This window comes from Mastomys coucha, unplaced genomic scaffold, assembly GCF_008632895.1.
Source record: "Mastomys coucha isolate ucsf_1 unplaced genomic scaffold, UCSF_Mcou_1 pScaffold18, whole genome shotgun sequence".
NCBI classification, from domain to species: domain Eukaryota; kingdom Metazoa; phylum Chordata; class Mammalia; order Rodentia; family Muridae; genus Mastomys; species Mastomys coucha.
In genome coordinates this window covers 15711953-15718727 of record NW_022196900.1, presented here as the reverse complement: position 1 = coordinate 15718727, position 6775 = coordinate 15711953, and positions in this window count along the sequence as shown.

Sequence of the window (6775 nt, the reverse complement as noted above, 5' to 3'; positions counted from 1 at the left end):
GTGGAATGCACATGCTTCCCCTACCACATACACACATGCACTTGCTGGTGCATGTGTATATAGACACATACACACCCTTTCATTCACACAATAAACAAACAAACAAATAAATAAGTAAAATACTTAAATGCATAGAATCTGGCTGGAGGCTAAGAAAAGCCTTAATTCATCAGGTCAGTAATAGGAACGTGTGACGGCTGTCAGTCGTCCTACAACTTCTGACATGGTATTGATTCCTGTTTTATATTCTAATAGGCCCAAATGAAAGCAGCTCATTGTCTTGCTTAAATATGGTCATTCAACGGGGATTTGGTTTCAGTTCTTCTTTTCATTTGCTTGAGTTTTTGAGAGAGGGTTTTACTAGGTAGCCCTGGCTGCTCCTAAACTCCTAATATAGACCACGCTGGCCTTGAATTTGTAGAGGTCTTGTTTCTGCTTTCTTGCGCTTGGGATTGCAGGCATGTGCCATTATGCTCATCTGAATTCACAACTTCCGACACCAGAGAATGCTACCTTTCCTTGTTGCTGAGTATTAAACTGTGAACACATTATGGTACATTATTAAGGTGATATGGTTTGGGACTTATACATAAGTACATGTGGCTTTGTTGCAAAGCCCAGCAAGAGGATCTCTGAGTTTCAGACCAACTTGGTCTACAGACTGAGTTCCAGAACAGCTAGGGATGCACAGAAAGGTGGTAGCATACTCCTAGCTTTGAAGAGACAGAGGCAGATGGACCTCTGCGAGTTCAAGGCCAGCATGGTCTACATAGTGAGTTCCAGGCAAGCCAAGGATATGTTGTGAGACCATGTCTCACAAAACAAAACAAAACCCTAATAGAATTATTAGTCATCAGCTTGGTTTAGGGTTTCCTTCTTTCCTTCCTTCCTTCTTTCCTTCCTTCTTTCCTTCCTTCCTTCCTTCTTTCCTTCCTTCCTTCCTTCCTTCCTTCCTTCCTTCCTTCCTTCCTTCCTTCCTTCTTTTCCCTTCTCTTTTTAAGATCATGTCTAATTCATTCTGTAGCAGGCTGACCTCAAACTCGTCAACTCTTTTATTTTGCCCTCTCAAGCAATAGTATTACAGGTATGAATCACCTCACATCTACCTATAAAGGACGTCTAGAAGCCAGGCCATGGTGGTTCATTTCTTTAACCCCAGCACTTGGGATGCAGGAACAGGGAGATGTCTGTGAGTCTACACAGTTCCAGGCCAGCTAGGGCTATGTAGTGAGACACTGCTAAAACAAAGGAAAAATATTTCTAAACTATTTATTCATCCTTTTGTCTACCTGAGAAAACTCGATATTGTTTGGGTTAATTTCTTATTTATAATCAGTGTCCTCTGTTTAAATGGAAAGACAATGAATATTTTTAGACCTTACAAACTATTTTGTCACTGTTCCCTGGGCGTGAGTGCTGGCTGTTTTCACAAGCTTTGTTTTCTCTTCCATTCAATGGTTCTTGGAGCATCAGAGATTCAGACACACTAGTGGATAACAGATCTATTCAGAGCTTTCCAAAACCCACCCTTTCTCCTTCTCTTCCTCCTCCTCTTTGTTTTTCGTTTCAGACAGGATTTCTCTATATAGCTCGGGCTATCCTGGAACTCACTCTGTAGACCAGGCTAGCCTCACACTCACAAAGATCTACCTGCTTGTGCCTCCCTAGTGCTGGGATCAGTATTAAGAGACGCCATCAGCAGGCTTCTCTCCTTCCTCTTGTGTTGTTTCTTCTTGAGACAGGTACCCAAACTATAACCCGGGTTCAGTGTATAATTTAACCCAGGCTGGCATCAACCTCATAGGTGAATCCTGCTTCAGCTTCCCAAGGGCCAGGCTTACTTACATCAGGGTTTTAATTTTTGAAAAATCTTTACATTTATTTAGGCTTTGGGTTGGAGTGATGTATGGCAGAGCACACAGGTGCAGGTTGGAAGAAGATAAGCTTGTGGTCCTTGGTTCTCTCCTTACGCTATGTCCTAGGGATCAAATTCAGATCATAAGGCTGCATTCAATGGTCTTGATAAATCATTTTAAAAAAATGAATTCTTCAATTTCATGACTTAGGTCAAAGTTAATTTTAGCGACTTCAGAACTGTTCAGGCATGATTTTACCTTTTCCTACTCTTTTTGTGATGTTGTGCTGCCTTGGCCCCTTTTTGGTTTTGGGCTTTTTCCTTTTTACTCTCCTCATAGTTTTGTTTCTTAGGTTTTGAATCATCTTCTACCATGGAACTCCAATAAAACTGCTTCTTCTTTCTCCTTCTCTTCCTCCTCTTCTTCCTCTTCCTCCTCTTCTTCCTCCTCTACTTCCTCTTCCTCCTCCTTCCCTTCTCCTCCTCTTCTTCTCCCTCCTCTCCTTCCTCCTCCTCCTTCATCTCTCTTTCTTCTGCTCTTACTTGTCTAGCTTTTCTGGCTCTTTGTCATTTTCATTGCTTGGACTGTCAATATCTAAAATTCACGTCCCTTTTGGTTTTTGCCTACTTGTTCATTATGGAGAAATTTGTGGCATTAAAAAGGCCCATGACCAGAGGAGAAGCTCTGTTTGGCAGCCTGCTCTGACTTTGTGTCATTGAAACCTCAGAGGGAGATGGTGCTGGTGAGTGGGACTCTCTGGAGCCCTTAGCTTTTGAAAACGTGTTTGATTTCTGTCAGCCCTGAAGATTACTTATCCAAGAGGCCTCTTTTACTTGTGCTTCTGTAACTTGGGCACAGCATGGAAAAGGCCCTGAGCATCTAGAGTACTTCCTTCATCATTAGTATATCTCACCAGACAACTACAATAAAAGCCTCATTCAGGGACCGTTAGAAGAATTTCCACTAAGGTCAGGAATCAGAGGGTGGGAACTTGGTTCAGTGTGAGATCATTTGCCAAGAATGACAGAATGGCTGAGGCCTTTGGGAGTGGACACATTGATGCTCCCAGCAACATCAGGATTCTGTTAGCAAGACTCAGCACCACATACATGAGTATGTGCACACACACACACACACACAGCAATAAACAAAGGGAATTTTTTGTTTCTATCTACTAATAAAAGTAAGCATTTCATTGTGTTTCTGGTCTTTGAGATAATTCCCTCAATAATGGAATAATGTGCTAGGAAGACAGAGATCAGATTCATGGCGATGGTTCAGGTATTTGAATACTTGCTTCCCAGTTGGCATTGTTTGGTCAGCTTTAGGGGCTTTAGGAAGTTTAGTCTTGCTGGAGGAAGTATGTCACCGGGGGTAGATTTTGACAGATGTAGCGTCACACAACTTCCAGTGTTTGCAGTTGAGGATGAGAGCTCCCAGATTTCTGTTCTTGCTATGCTGTTCCTTGCTGCTGGCTGCCATACCTCTGAAGCGTACAGGGCTCTCCTCCTTCTGGAAGGAAGCACAGCCAGAACATGCTCTTTCTTCCCTAAGTCCCTAAGTTTGATCCTTGTGTCTTACCAAAGCAACAGAAAAGTAACACATGCACCAACTATCATAATTTGCAAATGCAAGATAAAACATTCTTAAGTAGTCCTCTGACAAAAGTTAATAGAACTCATCAGAGTTCAAAGACATCAGTGCAAGGTAAGCATGCAAAAATTAACACTGTTTACTTAGGACTGAGAGGCAGAGACCCACAACCTCTCTTAGCAACTTGGGAGGCTCAGGAAGGAGGGTCAGGTCAGGCTGGGCAACTTCAGGAGACTCTCAAATGAATGAATGAATGAATGAATGAATGAATGAACAAAATTTAAAATGACCAAATGAAAGAAAGAAAAGAAAGAAAGGAAGAAAGGAAGGAAGGAAGAAAAGAAAGAAAAAAGAGAGAAAGAAAGAAAACACCCCGAACCTAAATCTGGGCATGGCAGTGAACGGCTCCCAGGCCTGAGGAAGTTAAGGTCGAAGGAACGATACACAGTTCTGTGTCAATGAAATTTTTCCCCTTTTGCCAGTTATATCTTTGTAAGTTTGGATGCATTCCATAGCAGTTAGAGAAGCTGAGTGAACTGAAGTTTAACCTGTTTTTTTTTCAAAGGGTATCTGAGGGGAGACAGTTCACTGAGGCCAGAGGCTCCCTCGTGTCTTAAAAATACCTCAGGGCTGCATTTTTCTACCCAGCCGTGTAACTTGTTGACATTTTGTTTACATCCAGGCATCGCAGCTGCTCATGTCCATTGAAAATGAAAAGAGAGAACAGAGCTGGCAGAAAAGGCTAGTTGCTGTACCCAAAATTTACCAGAGTTTCTCTATGTTTCATAAAGCTAGGTGACCAGTGTCTCACAAGGAATTCCTGTAGCACAAAGGCCCAGACATTGGGATGCACAGAATGGCTTAGACCCTTGGGGATGGGCACATTGATGCTCTCAGCAAAATCAGGATTTTGTTATCAAGAGACGAGTGTCAGAGGGCCACTTGGCAGATGACACCAAGCATATAGCACTCTGCAAAGCAAGGTGCAGACTCAACACATATCAAAATACAATGGAAATAAACAACCCAAACACTCATGTGCCAATAGAGAAAACACACAATGTTTCTGAGAAGAAAAATGTGCAAGGATATGATATCTAAAGACTTTGCTGATAGATTTTAATTTTATTTACTGATTGATTGACTGATTTTGAGACAAGGCCTTAGTATGTAGCCCTTGGCTTGCCTGGAACCCATTATACAGACTAGGCTGACCTCAAACTCACAAAGGTCCACCTGCCTCTGCACACAGGGTAGTGGGTGGAATTAAAGATTTGTGCCACCATGCACGGCCTTGAAGGTTTGAGAAAAGACATACAAAAAAAAAAAAATTAAGACAGGTCATTTTCCTTTGCGAAAGTTCCAATATGGCAATGTGTTGTTTCTTGTGTATTCATAACCTCAAAATCTCTAACAGTCTCATTCAAATTGCCATTTCTTTTCTTGCCTTGAGAATTGGTCCTAGGTTTATATGTAGGAGGAGAAGCTAGCTTAATTTTTAGTCTGAGATCCTAGCATTATAAAGAGATAGTGACAGATACAGTGTGGAAGTCACAGGACAATAGAATACCAGATCAGAGAATGGACCACACCACAGTACTTCAAGCTGCTGAGATTTTTTTTTTTTTTTGAGACCGGATCTCCTGTCTCATGTGGCCCATTAGGTAACAGAGGGTGACCTTAAGCGTTGAGACTCTCTACCTCCTGAGAGCTGAGATTACAGCCTTTGCCCCTGTATCTTGTTTAAGTGGTGATGGGAATGGACAAAGGCCAGCACTCAACCATGATATCTAGCTCTCTAGCCCCTTAGTTTTGGGGGAGGGCAGAGTCTCACTCTGCCTAGACTGACCTAAAACTGATGGAAATCTTCCTACCTCAGGCTCCTGGGTACAGCAATGACAGGTCTCTGGTCTACAAAGTCCAACCTACAATTGACTATTTTATATTTAATTTTGGGAAAAAAATGTCTTCCCTTGACGAGAAATGTTGTTCTTAATCACATAAGTTTCAAAAATAAAGGTCACACAGGCTAACATTATAAACATAGCAAAATGTTAATAGGGGACTCTTTTCTATAGGCTTGGATGTGAAAGGAGAATCTACAAATGTTATAACATCCCAAAGACTGACCACTGAATGCATATAAGTTCAGCAGGGAAAGGAAGTTCAAAGACAACTGACAGACTTGAAAAAACTATTTGTTACGTATACAGGAAAGAATAAATATTACTTGCAAAGAATTCCAGTGCTTCATGAGACAAAGGCAATCTGTATTGTTAAAATGAGCACAAGGTATCCTCAATAGCGCACACACTAATGAAAATACACATCTAAGAGAGGCTATATCACTGGTGTGGGACAGATGGCCCCATAGTTCAGAGCACTTCGTTCCCTCTGGAGCACCTAAGTTCACTTCCTAGCACTCCTAGCAGGAGGTTCCCAGTGGTCTTACCTCCTACTCCAGGGGATTGGATGCCCTCTTCTGGCCTTCCAGGGCACCAGCATATATATGGCACACATACGTACACACACACACACACACACACACACACACACACACACACACACACAGAAATAATGAATCCTTAAAAGCAAAACAAAGCAAAAAGCATTCATGTTTTATAATTTTAGAAAGACTGAAGCTGGTTAAATCTCCAACACAGTAGAGATATGTTAGAACATAGAGCATACAGACGTACATGCATTCACATTTCTGTGTTTTCATTAATATTAACTCATTTGCATCGATAGAAAAATATTTTAAGATGTGTTTCCACATTGGAAAAACTCATACATCTTTTAAATATTATATTTTATATTATACCTTATATTGCTTATATTCATATTTTAATTTTTTATGCTATTTGTTTGTTTGTTTGTTTGTATGTGCTAGAGTGTGCATGCCATGGAGTGCTTGTGGAGGTCACAGAACAACTTTTAGGACTAGGTTTTCTCTTTCTACCATGTGGGCGCTGGGGATGGAACTCAGGTCATCAGACTTGGCAGAACACACTTTTCCCCACTCAACTATTGTTTGGATATTTTAACCATATAATAATGAACAGAACAGTATCTAAAATAATCCTTTTATATGTAGTTAGTTTGTTTGTTTCCTTCCTTTCTTCCTTCCTTCCTCCCTCCCTTCATTCCTTCCTTTCTTTCTTCCTTTCTTCCTTTCTTCCTTCTTTTATTTTTTATTTTTTTCTAAAAATATGGTATCATACTTCGTAGCCCAGGTTGGCTAGGAACTCATGTTGCCTTGGCCAGCCTCAACTCATGGCAATCCTCACACTTGAATCTCTCAAGTGATGAGATTATAGGCATGA